This window comes from Rhinoderma darwinii, chromosome 4 (genome assembly GCF_050947455.1).
Source record: "Rhinoderma darwinii isolate aRhiDar2 chromosome 4, aRhiDar2.hap1, whole genome shotgun sequence".
NCBI classification, from domain to species: Eukaryota; Metazoa; Chordata; class Amphibia; order Anura; family Rhinodermatidae; genus Rhinoderma; species Rhinoderma darwinii.
The window spans coordinates 149,150,116-149,163,441 of NC_134690.1; positions in this window are offsets into that span (position 1 = coordinate 149,150,116).

Here is a 13,326-nt window from a genome sequence, read left to right on the forward strand (position 1 = left end):
ATGTTTCACCACCACCGGCCATTCCACAGTAGTGCGCACGCTCACCTGCTAAATCTTAAAGGCCTGATCAATTCAAACTTGCTAGAATTGTCACACTTTGCTCAAGCAACAAGGTTCTTTACCTCCTGTCCATTTGTGATGGTGTTAGTTGTTTGCTGTTTTGGATTTGACCTGGATTGTTTCCTGATTCTGCCTTGGGATGGCTTCCTGCTGTGAGCTGTATCTGTCTTAATGTGTTACTTGAAATCTGCCAGCCCTAACCAAGGATTTATACTACCACGCTTCATTTTAGAATTTTTGGCGCTTGCTTTAGAAAAACCGTCTGCAAGCCAACAGTTGTTATTGAAGACTACTAGAGCGACGTGACCTAGGGTTTTCCTGCGCAAAGTCTATACCCCTGTAAGGGCAGTTTTAAGGTGAAGATTGTAAAATTTATTAGACTCCATCCCTACCTCCAATTTAACTATAGCCAGCGGCGTACATGGAAAAAGGGGGCCCCATAGCAAAGATTAAAATGATCCCGCCATTGAGGTGCCAATTTTTCCATACAGGACAGGAAAGCCTATACGTTCTATATATATATATATATATATATATATATAAAAGCTTCTTTATATATATATATAAGCTTCAGCAGCCTGGAGGAGATTATGCAGCAGTAATGAGCAGTGTAGCTGAGAATCCAGCACTGGTGTGACATAGAAAACTTACCATCACATCTGTGAGTTCTCTCTGCTTCTGCTTCCTCCCCCTGCTCATGCATCCATAAACTTACATGCAGCGTGTGTTGCTGAGTCACATTCTCTCTCGGCTCCCTCCTCCTACTCCCCCCCTCTCCATTGATAGTTATAGCAAGGCAGTGAAGTGACATACCCCCACCTTCTGCAGCCATCTCCTCTGCTCTCTAACCAGGGATGGCCAATGCTTGACAACAGGGGGTGTACAGCAGATTACAGGTAGTGAGACACCTAGTGGAAGTAACTTCAAACAGAATTTGCATGGATAAAATAACTGAATTTCAACAGTAAGTAAATTACAAAGTTATTTTATATCAGGTACACTAATAGATGAGCATACGTTGTTTGAAAAGTTATTTAAGGATTTTTCATGAAACCAACTCAATACAATATCACGACATGCTAACAAAACCCTTGACAAGCTGCAACACACATCACAACCACTGGGTGGCCTCACATATAACATATACATCTTATGACAGAGTACTGTAAAATCATGTTGTTTTTTTTTTTTTTCAAAGATGGTTATCTTGCGCCCCACATCTCGGGATATGTTCATATAGGAGAAAACGTAAGGAAGGACACATATGTATATCACTGCTCGTTCTGGGTTTAACTCAGGTGATTGTGCTACATTATGTATTACTCTGTATATATCACACTATTGTTATATATGCCTTAATATGCCTGTATAAATTATTACAGTTTGTTACTTTGTCTTTCAACTGGTTTTCTATCATTCAAAAATTCCAAACAAAACTCAAGTTTAGAAATAATAACCTGCCGTTAAGAAATAGACAATAGTATGATTTTTTTTTCTCCTCCTACATGTGCTTGGTATTATCAAACATCTTTTCCATGTCCATATACTGAGATAGTTAAAACATTTACGTTTCCTTTTTTAATGAAATCCCAGAAACCCAACATTTGCTGTCCACAGAGCAAATAATTTTATGCAACGTTCATACTTACTTATCTTTGTACAAACCTATGAAGGTTATTATATTGTAGAGACTATCAACCCCTTTAGTATTTTACATCTGCAAGGTTACACATTATTGTTATTATTGTATCAAAAGCAGAAGTTCTGTGATTATAAGAAGTATGTGGTAGCTAGCTAGTGCTTTTTCAATTACTAAAATCCCTGAAAGCTCCATACGAGGTGGTAAAGCTGCCATCGGCTGATATGGTGTGACTCAAAACACAATGTCAAAGCTTAATCATACGGAAAGAACGTTACTAAGAAATGAAAAAAAAACAAAAAAAAACAAGCACCTTTGCTGTGAAACTATGTTTTACATTTTATGAAGCATGAAAACATTCTCATACTAAATATACGCTCAGGCTCAAGACTGTAAATATACAAATTAAAGGAATGCCATTCACAAAGCACAGGGTGCTAAAAAAAAAACCTGGCTCTAAATATACGGTAGGTTGTGAGATAATTTTAACATAAATGTCCTCCGCTGGCTATACAATTTCCAATAACAATGCGCTCTTAATTATTCGTATTGTACTTTATTTACATAGTGCCAACAAATTACGCAGTTGTAGGGGTTGAAAAGCTGAGGGGTACGCGTGCAAACAACTACTAATGGGAATTTATAATAGGGATAGCAAAGTATGCTGGGATTTTTCCAAAGAGGTGGTCTGCCTCTCAAATTTGTGGGCTTCATGTAAAAAAAAAAAAAGTGCTATTTTAAGCAAAGCGTCCATATTAGCCTTTAGCCCTAGAGATTGGTCATGTCATTTTACAAGCAGCTCTATCTTAAAGTCAACCTTTACCCTATAGCAATGTGGGGCATGGAGCCTAAAAAGAGTGTCCAATTCATAGCTGTTTGAGCCTCCACTTTTGGATCCAGTTCTAGTTTCGAAAACAAGGAACAAACTATTGTTTATATCACCTCCATGCTTATCCCTGCCTTCCCGTTTCCTCTTGCCTGGTAGTCATGTGTAAAGTCTACATTGTGAAAAAAAGGAATAAGGAGTATAACTTTTTGAAGGCATTTTTTCACCAGGGTCTATAAAAAAGAAGTATACATTTACAAAGCATTCGGCAAGTACATTTGGCGAGACCACTTGAAATGCTTCTAATGAACTTATGCCCTCGTGAATTTGTGTTAAAAAGCATAGTCGATTATACGTTTTAATACGGTTGGGACTATGTGATTCTGACTTATCCTGGTTACATTTATTCCAACTTTGCACAAAAGTGAATAGTGTGAATTTGGCCTAAGTCTTTCCTTTAATCAATATCAAAAAAACAAAAACATAAATAATTGCCCTAGAAAGGTGGCAGGTCAATTTTATGACATAACACAATTTGCCTATAAGGCAAATAACCCTATTTGTCACACTACTAACAGAAATAATAGAATTTTCTATTCACATAATTCCTGACAATTAAAATAACCTTTTTTAAAGGCACGTAGCCTATATTTTATGGATTGTTTTGGGAATATAGGCTACATGCCTTTAATAAAGGTTATTGTCATTATTAGGAATTATGTGAATAGAGCAATTCAATACCTTCTGTTAGTAGCATGGAAAATAGGGTTAGTTGCCTCATAGGCAAATTGTGTTTTGTCATGTCTTTCCTTTACACTTTTCTTTTTTGTCACTCCTGATTTTGGCTTTAAAACAAACTGGGGTGTGAATCCATCTTGATCAGTTTTTTTTTTTTAACAAAATGCATACAGCAAAAAGTATTAACCTAGCCTTATCCACTCTTGAGCGCAGCCTACCGAATATTTGTTAGCATTTACTCCACTGCCTCATATTTATTTTAGTCTTTAATAAACATCTAATATAAGAAAAAATACTGCAAAAAAAAAAGACCCTCACTCCCTTTACAATATATAATTGAGTATGTCTCCTAATTTTAGATGGTAAGCTGAGAAATCGGTGTCATTATATAGGTCTTCAAGAGCACATTTGCCGAGGTTATTTTAACTACCCGAGCTCTATGGTTTGCCAACTGGATGGGATAACCCTTTAATTAACATATCACCAGTTAGTTACACAGTATAAATGTCAATCTGGTAGCAAACTACTACATTCTCCTCAAACTTTCATAAAATGAGCAGGTTTGGACTGCTGAGCAACCCCATGAACTAATGAAGTAAACATTTGCATCCAATGAGACATGGAAAAGGTCCAGAGTCTCTGAGTGTACACCTGCAGAAACCTATGATTCAACTCTGAGTCACTGAGCAAACGTTCGCATAGCAAAGCCAACATCACGGCACAGAGGCCAGATCAGCTAGTTCTTTCTTGTCTTGCTGAAATAATGACATCAATGATGCTTCCCGACATATCACGCAGCCTTTCCACAAGACTGTATATATCTGAAAAGATAATGCTCAAATAGTAAAGAAATAATTAGATCTACTAATAGAATCACAGAAGAGGTTATCTTTAAATGAGAAGTTACAAAAGGAAATAAAAAAAAAAAAAGCTTTTTTATATTTACATATTTACAGTGTGATTCCTATAAGAACATTATAGTATAGCTGAAGAGAGGAATTAAGTGAGGAATTAAGTTCACACGTAGCGCAAATACTGCAGATTTCTCCGCAACAGATTTTGTTACGGAAAATTCACAGCATAATACAGTGGCAGCAAAGTGGATGGGATAGAACAGATCTCCTCCATACGCTGCTTTAATGCTGAGCAGAAAAAAAACGCTCAGAAAATGACCTGCGTTTTTTTAATCCGCAGCATGTCAATTGTATTTGCGTAATTGCTGCTATTTCGTTGCAGGTTTTCCCTATTGAATTAAATGGAGAGGTAAGACCCGCAACAAATAACAGATGTTGTGTTTCTCGCGGCGGAAAAGCAGCGATTCCACTGCAAAAAAAATGCAACTCAGAAATGGTTTTAAAATCTTATACTTATCCAGAATTCTGTGTTTCTTTGTCCAGGCCGGCCTCCTAGGATGATGTTGCATCCCATGTGAACGCTGCAGCCAATCACAGGCTGCAGCGGTCACATGACATGAAACGTCATCTCAGGAGGTCGGCCTACAGGACAGTAGAGGGACGCATCGCCATGGATACGTATGTATCAAACTTTTTATTAATTTATTTTTTATGTGCAGATTTGGTGCGGTTTTTCGGTCAGAATTCCCTCCGGCACACAGGGCGTATACGCTGTGTGATTTTACGCAAAGTATCCGCCCAGTGTAAACATACACTTAGGGCATGACCACACATGGCGGAATTCCTCCGCAACTGTCCGCATCAATGCCGCACAGAATCTGCGTTGCAGATTCTGCAGCGGATCTGCACAAAATGTGCAGAAAATTGATGCGGACTGGCCGCTGCGGACTGCAGGAAAAGTGCTTCTCTTCTCCCTATTCAGTGCAGGATAGAGAGAAGGGACAGCACTTTCCCTAGTGAAAGTCAAAGAAATTCATACTTACCGCCCGTTGTCTTGGTGACGCGTCCCTCTTTCGGCATCCGGCCCGACCTCCCTGGATGACGCTCCAGTCCATGTGACCGCTGCAGCCTGTGCTTGGCCTGTGATTGGCTGCAGCCGTCACTTACACTGAAACGTCATCCTGGGAGGCCGGACTGGAGACAGACGCAGGGAGTTCTCGGTAAGTATGAACTTATATTTTTTTTTACAGATACATGTATATTGAGATCGGTAGTCACTGTCCCGGGTGCAGAAACAGTTACTGCCGATCGCGTAACTCTTTCAGCACCCTGGACAGTGACTATTTACAGACGTCTCCTAGCAACGCTCCCGTCATTACGGGAGCCCCATTGACTTCCTCAGTCTGGCTGTAGACCTAGAAATACATAGGTCCAGCCAGAATGAAGAAATGTCATGGTAGTAAAAACAATACGCTCCGCAGCACACATAAGATCTGCGGACTTCATTGCGGAATTTTGACTCTCCATTGAAGTCAATGGAGAAATTCCGCCATGAGTCCGCAACCAGTCCGCCACTGCTCCGCAACAGACAGAGCATGCTGCGGACACCAAATTCCGCTCCGCAGCCTATGCTCCGCAGCGGAATTGTACGCATCGTGTAAACGAACACTGCTAAATTAAAGTGAAAGTCAATGGAGAAACGGCTCCGCTGCGGATTAACGCTGCGGAGTGTCCGCAGCGGAATTTAAGTGAAATTCCGCCATGTGTGAACCCGCCCTTATAGCTAATGCCTCTTTGAATATATATTTCATGAGGTCAAAGATGCTTTCAGGTTCATGGTAGATAAAGAGACATATTCATTCAATTATTAGTATATTTACTACCACTAGTTCATTATAAGTGCTACTAATATTATTATTTTTATTTGTGGTAGTTATGGTTGTATCCATGTGTGCTTTCCCAAAAGAAACAGAGGTGTAAGTGTATAAGCCTGTACTTTATAGTGGCAGGAAAAGAATTTGTGGTGTTTACTTATGACATGTACGGGTACCTGGACGAAAAAGATTGCTCCTCTTGATACACGCAATTAGAATAAGTTTTTTGCAGGCAGAAAAATTTGCCTCAAAATTCCTTAAAGGAACAGTGTCATCACAAATTATTTTTTTATATGTTAAAGATGTTAGTGCTTTATTAAAAACGTTTATATTCATTTGTGTGTTTGTGTTTTACTTTTTCTTATTTTTACACTTTTTCTTCCCTATGGGGGCTGCCATTTTTTGTTCCATTTCTGTATGTGTCGATTAACGACACATACAGACATGGAATACGGCAGCCACAGTCCCATAGGGACTGCGAACGGCTCCCGTCCCATTGACTTCAGTGTACGGCGTCTGTGTGGGAACTGCGCATGCGCCGCTCCCACACAGTCCAATTCGAAATTGGCGCCGTCCGGCGCCATTTTCCTGTGGACCGGAAGTCGCGGCCGGACAGTAATATTACTACTTCCGGTCGCGGCTTCCGGATTTGTGCACTTGGACCAGCGGCAGCAAACGGAGCGGACGGGCCGGAGGGAGCCGCGGCGGCAGGAGCAGGTAAGAGATTTCAATGTATGTTCGTGTTTGTGTGTGTTTACTACTGTATGTAAACCTACTACACTGTGTGTTAGCTCAAAAAATGGCGACACACAGTGTAGGAGGTTACACCGTTCAAACCCCTCGTTTATCCCGGCACTAGCCAGGATAAAGGAGGGGGGGGGATGCTGAGAGCTCACTAGAGCGAGGGCTTTTTACCCAATTTTGCAAAGCTGCAATTTTGGGAATAGCTCCATCTAGTGACCAAAAATGGGTAGTATTATAAATTAGAATTAATTTATAATATTTCCTGACTCGTGAAAAAAATAAAAAAAATTTGAACAATGTTTAATCACCCACACACTAAATGTTTAATTTAAAAAAAAAAAACATGTTTTTCTGGCAACACATTCCCTTTAAAGGAATCTTGAGGCAGATTTTGCCCTGCCTGCACTTTCTATGCCGCGTTCTTTGCAGCGTTTTCCGGCCGCGGCCATTGAGCGCCGTGGGGAAAAAAACTCAACAAAAACCGCTTTCTCTGACCTCCCATTGATTTCAATGAGAGGCGATTTCAGCAGTTTTTGGGTGCAATTTTCAACGCAGTATCCGTGATAAAAACAGCACCAAAAGACTCCAGGTGTACTAACCCTAAAAGAACAGTACTCACTGCAAACGGTGTAGTGCCAGCTTCAAGCATCAGTTTCCACATGCTTTTTGCAAATTTGGGACTAGATACCACATGCAGCAGTAGAAGATTTTTAGATGACATTCTGTGCTTTTCAGTCCAGAAAAAATAAAAATAAATGTTGATCTTTTTTTAACTTTAAAGCTGTTTTTTGGATTTATGGGGGAAAAAAATTAATCGTATATTAAAAAGTTATGGAACATTCTAATATACCTTCTGTTTCAATTCATCATCATTTCCAAGATCTTTGTTTGCTGTTAGTAAATGGAAATATTTTTTACTTACAGCTAGAAGCTGGAACCCAATACAGATTTAGGCCTCATGCACACGACCGTAAAAACTCCCGTTATTACGGGTCGTAATTACGACCCAACATAACGGGCCCATAGACTTCTATTGGCCACGTGTACCTTCCCGTTTTCTTACATGAAGGTGCCCGTCCCGTTGAAAAAGATAGAACATGTTCTATTTTTTTTTATTTTACGGGCCGTGCTACTATACTTTATAATGGGAGCACGGCCCGGAAAAACGGCCGGATGCCCGTGGCCGGCCGTGCCCGGCCATGCCCGTAATTACGAGTCGTAATTACGGGCACGGTCGTGTGCATGGGGCCTTAATACCTGTTGGGGAGTTTGATACAATTTCTAAATTTGGCACCATACTCTATGAGCAATTTCCAATCTAGACAATACTCTGTGAGCTAAATACATCAGCAGCACAAATCTCTTCTCTCGTGTCCTCATAATTTGGTGCAAAGTATCTGTACAGGTAAAATCTGCAAGAATGTTTCTATTCACAGACAGCAGAGATCTTGGTGGGGAATTGAACCACAAAATATATTAGAAAGTTGCAGAACTTTTTCATATACAATGCTTAAACTTTATATTATTAAAATTGAAGAACCCTTTAAGGTCAATGAAAGATCAATGGAATAATAAATCAAATGTTATCAATGTCTTTAGTGCTTTATTAAATTTTAATGTACATAAAAAAAAGAAAACATACTATTTCTCTTTACATTGCATTGGAATAATGGATTAAAAAGCATGTTGCATCAGTTTTCAATCCATTTTCATTTTTTTTTTTAAAAAAGCATAGCCCCAAGAAACACAAGTGGGATCCTAGGCTAAAATAGTAGAACACATGTACATAACTAAGGGTGAAGATGGGATTTACATGGTTTATTCTCAGACCAAGATGACAAAACTTCCGGGGCTACATTGTATTTTTACTATTGTGAACTTGTATAAACTTTATTATGATGTTTACTTTACGCCCATATCTAGTTTTCTAGCTCCATGTTGCTGGATAATCTCCAGTCAAGTTATAATCTCCAGCCAGGTGATCTTTCTGTCAATCACATCTGTGTGCCTCAGGCTAAGGAAAGATTGAAGTGATGTGAAGGATGGGAAATGTGTGTGGGAGAGGAAGCGTGACCCAGTGCATATCTGATAATCACACTATGATTGAGTGTGAACATTGACATTGAAGGGTACATGGGAATGAATTTTCATACCAAATTCCAATCTAATTATAATTTTACCTGACATATCAACACTCTCATCCATAGGTGGTATGTGGTACTACAGCTAAGCTCTATTCAAATGAATTTGGCTTAGCTTCAACTAAACTGAAACAGCCCATTAACGGGAGCAGCAATATGTTGGGAAAATCTTTAAGGAGTTACAACAATATCGCTAAGTCCCCTCACAATCTTTTATACTCTGACACCACATTTCTGTGTCCTGAACTATCACCAACATAATTGAAGAATCACATTTATTGACGAAAAGTGTACTTTATGCTCTATGCCACCACAACTTATTTAGCAAATAGAATCTTGAATAGTAAAATTTCCACAAATTTAGTAAACAGCATTGTATTAAAATGTTCATAATATAATTTTTACCTTCCCTTTTGCCATCCCTTGGTTGAACTTGATGGGCATGTGTCTTTTTTCAACCGTACTAACTATGTAACTATAATGGCCACTAGAATTGAGATCTATTTATGTACAATACTGACATCCAGAATAGGGGCATGGGGACAGAGTCTAACACATCCCAGGTATCATACTGAATACTAGTGGTATTTATTATGCTGTCCTTGGTTCTTTCCAAAAAGTCATATTGCATGCATTCAGTTTTCTTTACTTTTTCATCAATAATACTTCACTTCATAATGAAACAAGAATTAGGAGAATAGTAGGTACTCTTTAAACCTAATTTCAACCTCAGGTTTGACGGTAACCACAATCCCCCCCCCCCCAGTCATATTCACAGGGGTTTGGGAAGACAAAGTCCTTTGTTTTCAGGACAGCATGCTTTAGCTGACCAGCATACCTTTTTTTTCTTTAAAGAGAAGTGTAGTAGATTACGCTATTCTATGGATATGGATACAGTTAAGAAAAACTTATACCCCGTGGTATACTTTTTTTTTATACTAGGAGCCTACTATGCCTATACAGTGGGATACCTGGCAGCTGTACATCATAGGTATACATCGGGATACCTTTGACGTAAGGCTCTAACATGAAGTGAACATATCGCCCTGGAAAAAACATTCTCTGTATGCAACTTGTCTTGGTTTAAAAGGCCTTTATCAAGCCAATCAATCTACAGTATATAATTTTTATTTAAACAGTGCCAGTGAATTCAGCAGTGCCAAGTAATCAAAACAAATGAACTATATATATATATATATATGCCTGTACCTATGTGTGTGTGTGTGTGTGTGTGTGTGTGTGTGTGTGCTTGTGTGTGTGTGTGTGTGTGTGTGTGTGTGTATATATATGGATATATATATATATATATATATATATATATATGTCATGTCCATGGCTGCGGGCTGTCAGCTCCAATCTCCCCCTGACAGCCGCAGCCACAAGTCGGCAAGCGCTGGCCCTAGCCTCGCTTCCACTCACCTCAGCCGGATCCCGTAGGGTGCGCGCGCACGCTCGTGCTCGTTCTTAAAGGGGCAGCGCGCTCACCGGACTTTGATGAAAATCAGGCCGTGAGTACCCTGGACTATAAGAGGGGTCCAGTCCCCTGCTTTGATGCCTGAGTGTTGTTGTTTCCTAAGTTTGTCTATGTGATGGCCTCCTAGTGTGTTCCTGTTCCCTGCATTTCGTACTATCTTGGTTGAGTACTGTGCGGAGCCAAAGTCGTGCCGTGCTGTATAGCACGCCTGTCCTGCTTCACCACGCCTAACATCTGCCTGCTGCCTAGTTCCAGCCGAGTCTGCCTTGCTACTGTCTGAGCTGCCACAGTTACCCTATACGAACTATAGACATTGACCTGCGCCCTGTTGGCCAGCTGCCATACCGTCAAGACGGTACGTCCTAGTGGGTCCACAGACCCTTCGTGACAATATATATATTTATATATATATATATATATATATATATATATATACTACAAGCAGGCATCAGTAAAAGTACTGGTGGGGATATATATCTCATTCAGTTTTTTTAGATTAGTGAGATAAAGGAATCCAGGAAAGCCTATGAAAAGCGCTTCCGTTTTTGAAAGGCGCTGATTGGCAGGGCAAGTCATTTTGCCCTGCCAATCAGTGCTTTTCAATGATGCTACCGGTGCACTGATGTCATTGCGCCGCTTCCGTTGTTGAAAGGCGCTGATTAATGGGGTAACTCATTCTGCCCTGCCAATCAGCAATCTTCAACGATGCAAGCGACGTTCAGCCCCAGCAGACTTGCTCAGAAGAGAGCAGGTCTGCATTGATACAGGATGGCGCTGGAACGGGATCAAGGTGAGTATGTAAAGTTTGGATTTTTTTCACTTAAAAGTGTGAGTAGCATCATCTACGGGGGGAGCTATATGTGGGATACAATCTACGGGGAAAGCTATTTGTGGGACAATATCTACAGGGGGGCTATATGTGGGACACTATCTACAGGAGGGGCTATATGTAGGGCGCGATCTACAGGGGGCTATATGTGGGGCACTATATACAGGGGGTGCTATATGTAGAGTGAATCTACAGGGGGGCTAGATGTAGAGCGCTATCTACAGGGGGTTATACAGTGAAGGAAATAAGTATTTGATCCCTTGCTGATTTTGTAAGTTTGCCCACTGTCAAAGACATGAACAGTCTAGAATTTTTAGGCTAGGTTAATTTTACCAGTGAGAGATAGAGTATATTAAAAAATAAAAAGAAAATCACATTGTCAAAATTATATATATTTATTTGCATTGTGCACAGAGAAATAAGTATTTGATCCCTTTGGCAAACAAGACTTAATACTTGGTGGCAAAACCCTTGTTGGCAAGCACAGCAGTCAGACATTTTTTTGTAGTTGATGATGAGGTTTGCACACATGTTAGATGGAATTTTGGCCCACTCCTCTTTGCAGATCATCTGTAAATCATTAAGATTTCGAGGCTGTCGCTTGGCAACTCGGATCTTCAGCTCCCTCCATAAGTTTTCGATGGGATGAAGGTCTGGAGACTGGCTAGGCCACTCCATGACCTTAATGTGCTTCTTTTTGAGCCACTCCTTTGTTGCCTTGGCTGTATGTTTCGGGTCATTGTCGTGCTGGAAGACCCAGCCACGAGACATTTTTAATGTCCTGGTGGAGGGAAGGAGGTTGTCACTCAGGATTTGACGGTACATGGCTCCATCCATTCTCCCATTGATGCGGTGGTGAAGTAGTCCTGTGCCCTTAGCAGAGAAACACCCCCAAAACATAATGTTTCCACCTCCATGCTTGACAGTGGGGACGGTGTTCTTTGGGTCATAGGCAGCATTTCTCTTCCTCCAAACACGGCGAGTAGAGTTAATGCCAAAGAGCTCAATTTTAGTCTCATCTGACCACAGCACCTTCTCCCAATCACTCTCAGAATCATCCAGATGTTCATTTGCAAACTTCAGACGGGCCTGTACATGTGCCTTCTTGAGAAGGGGGACCTTGCGGGCACTGCAGGATTTTAATCCATTACGGCGTAATGTGTTACCAATGGTTTTCTTGGTGACTGTGGTCCCAGCTGCCTTGAGATCATTAACAAGTTCCCCCCGTGTAGTTTTCGGCTGAGCTCTCACCTTCCTCAGGATCAAGGATACCCCACGAGGTGAGATTTTGCATGGAGCCCCAGATCGATGTCGAGTGGCAGTCATTTTGTATGTCTTCCATTTTCTTACTATTGCACTAACAGTTGTCTCCTTCTCACCCAGCATCTTACTTATGGTTTTGTAGCCCATTCCAGCCTTGTGCAGGTCTATGATCTTGTCCCTAACATCCTTAGAAAGCTCTTTGGTCTTGCCCATGTTGTAGAGGTTAGAGTCAGACTGACTAATTGAGTCTGTGGACAGGAGTCTTTTATACAGGTGACCATTTAAGACAGCTGTCTTTAATGCAGGCACCAAGTTGATTTGGAGCATGTAACTGGTCTGGAGGAGGCTGAACTCTTAATGGTTGGTAGGGGATCAAATACTTATTTCTCTGTGCACAATGCAAATAAATATATATAATTTTGACAATGTGATTTTCTGTTTTTTTTTAAATATAATCTATCTCTCACTGGTAATATTAACCTAGCCTAAAAATTCTAGACTGTTCATGTCTTTGACAGTGGGCAAACTTACAAAATCAACAAGGGATCAAATACTTATTTCCTTCACTGTATGTGGAGCACTATTTACAGGGGGTGCTCTATGTGGGCAATATCTACAGGGTGCTCTATGGGGGCATTATCTACAGGGGGTTCTATGGGGGGCACTATCTACAGGGGGCTCTATGGTGGCACTATTTACAGGGAGCACTGTGTGTGTGTGGCACACGGTGTATGGTGCTATTATAATCAGGTACACAGTGTATGGTGCTATTATAATCACGGACCTAGTTTATGGTGCTACTATAATCAGGGACACAGTGTATGGTGCTATTATAATCAGTAACAGTGTATAGTGCTATTATAATCAAGGGCACAGTGTATGGG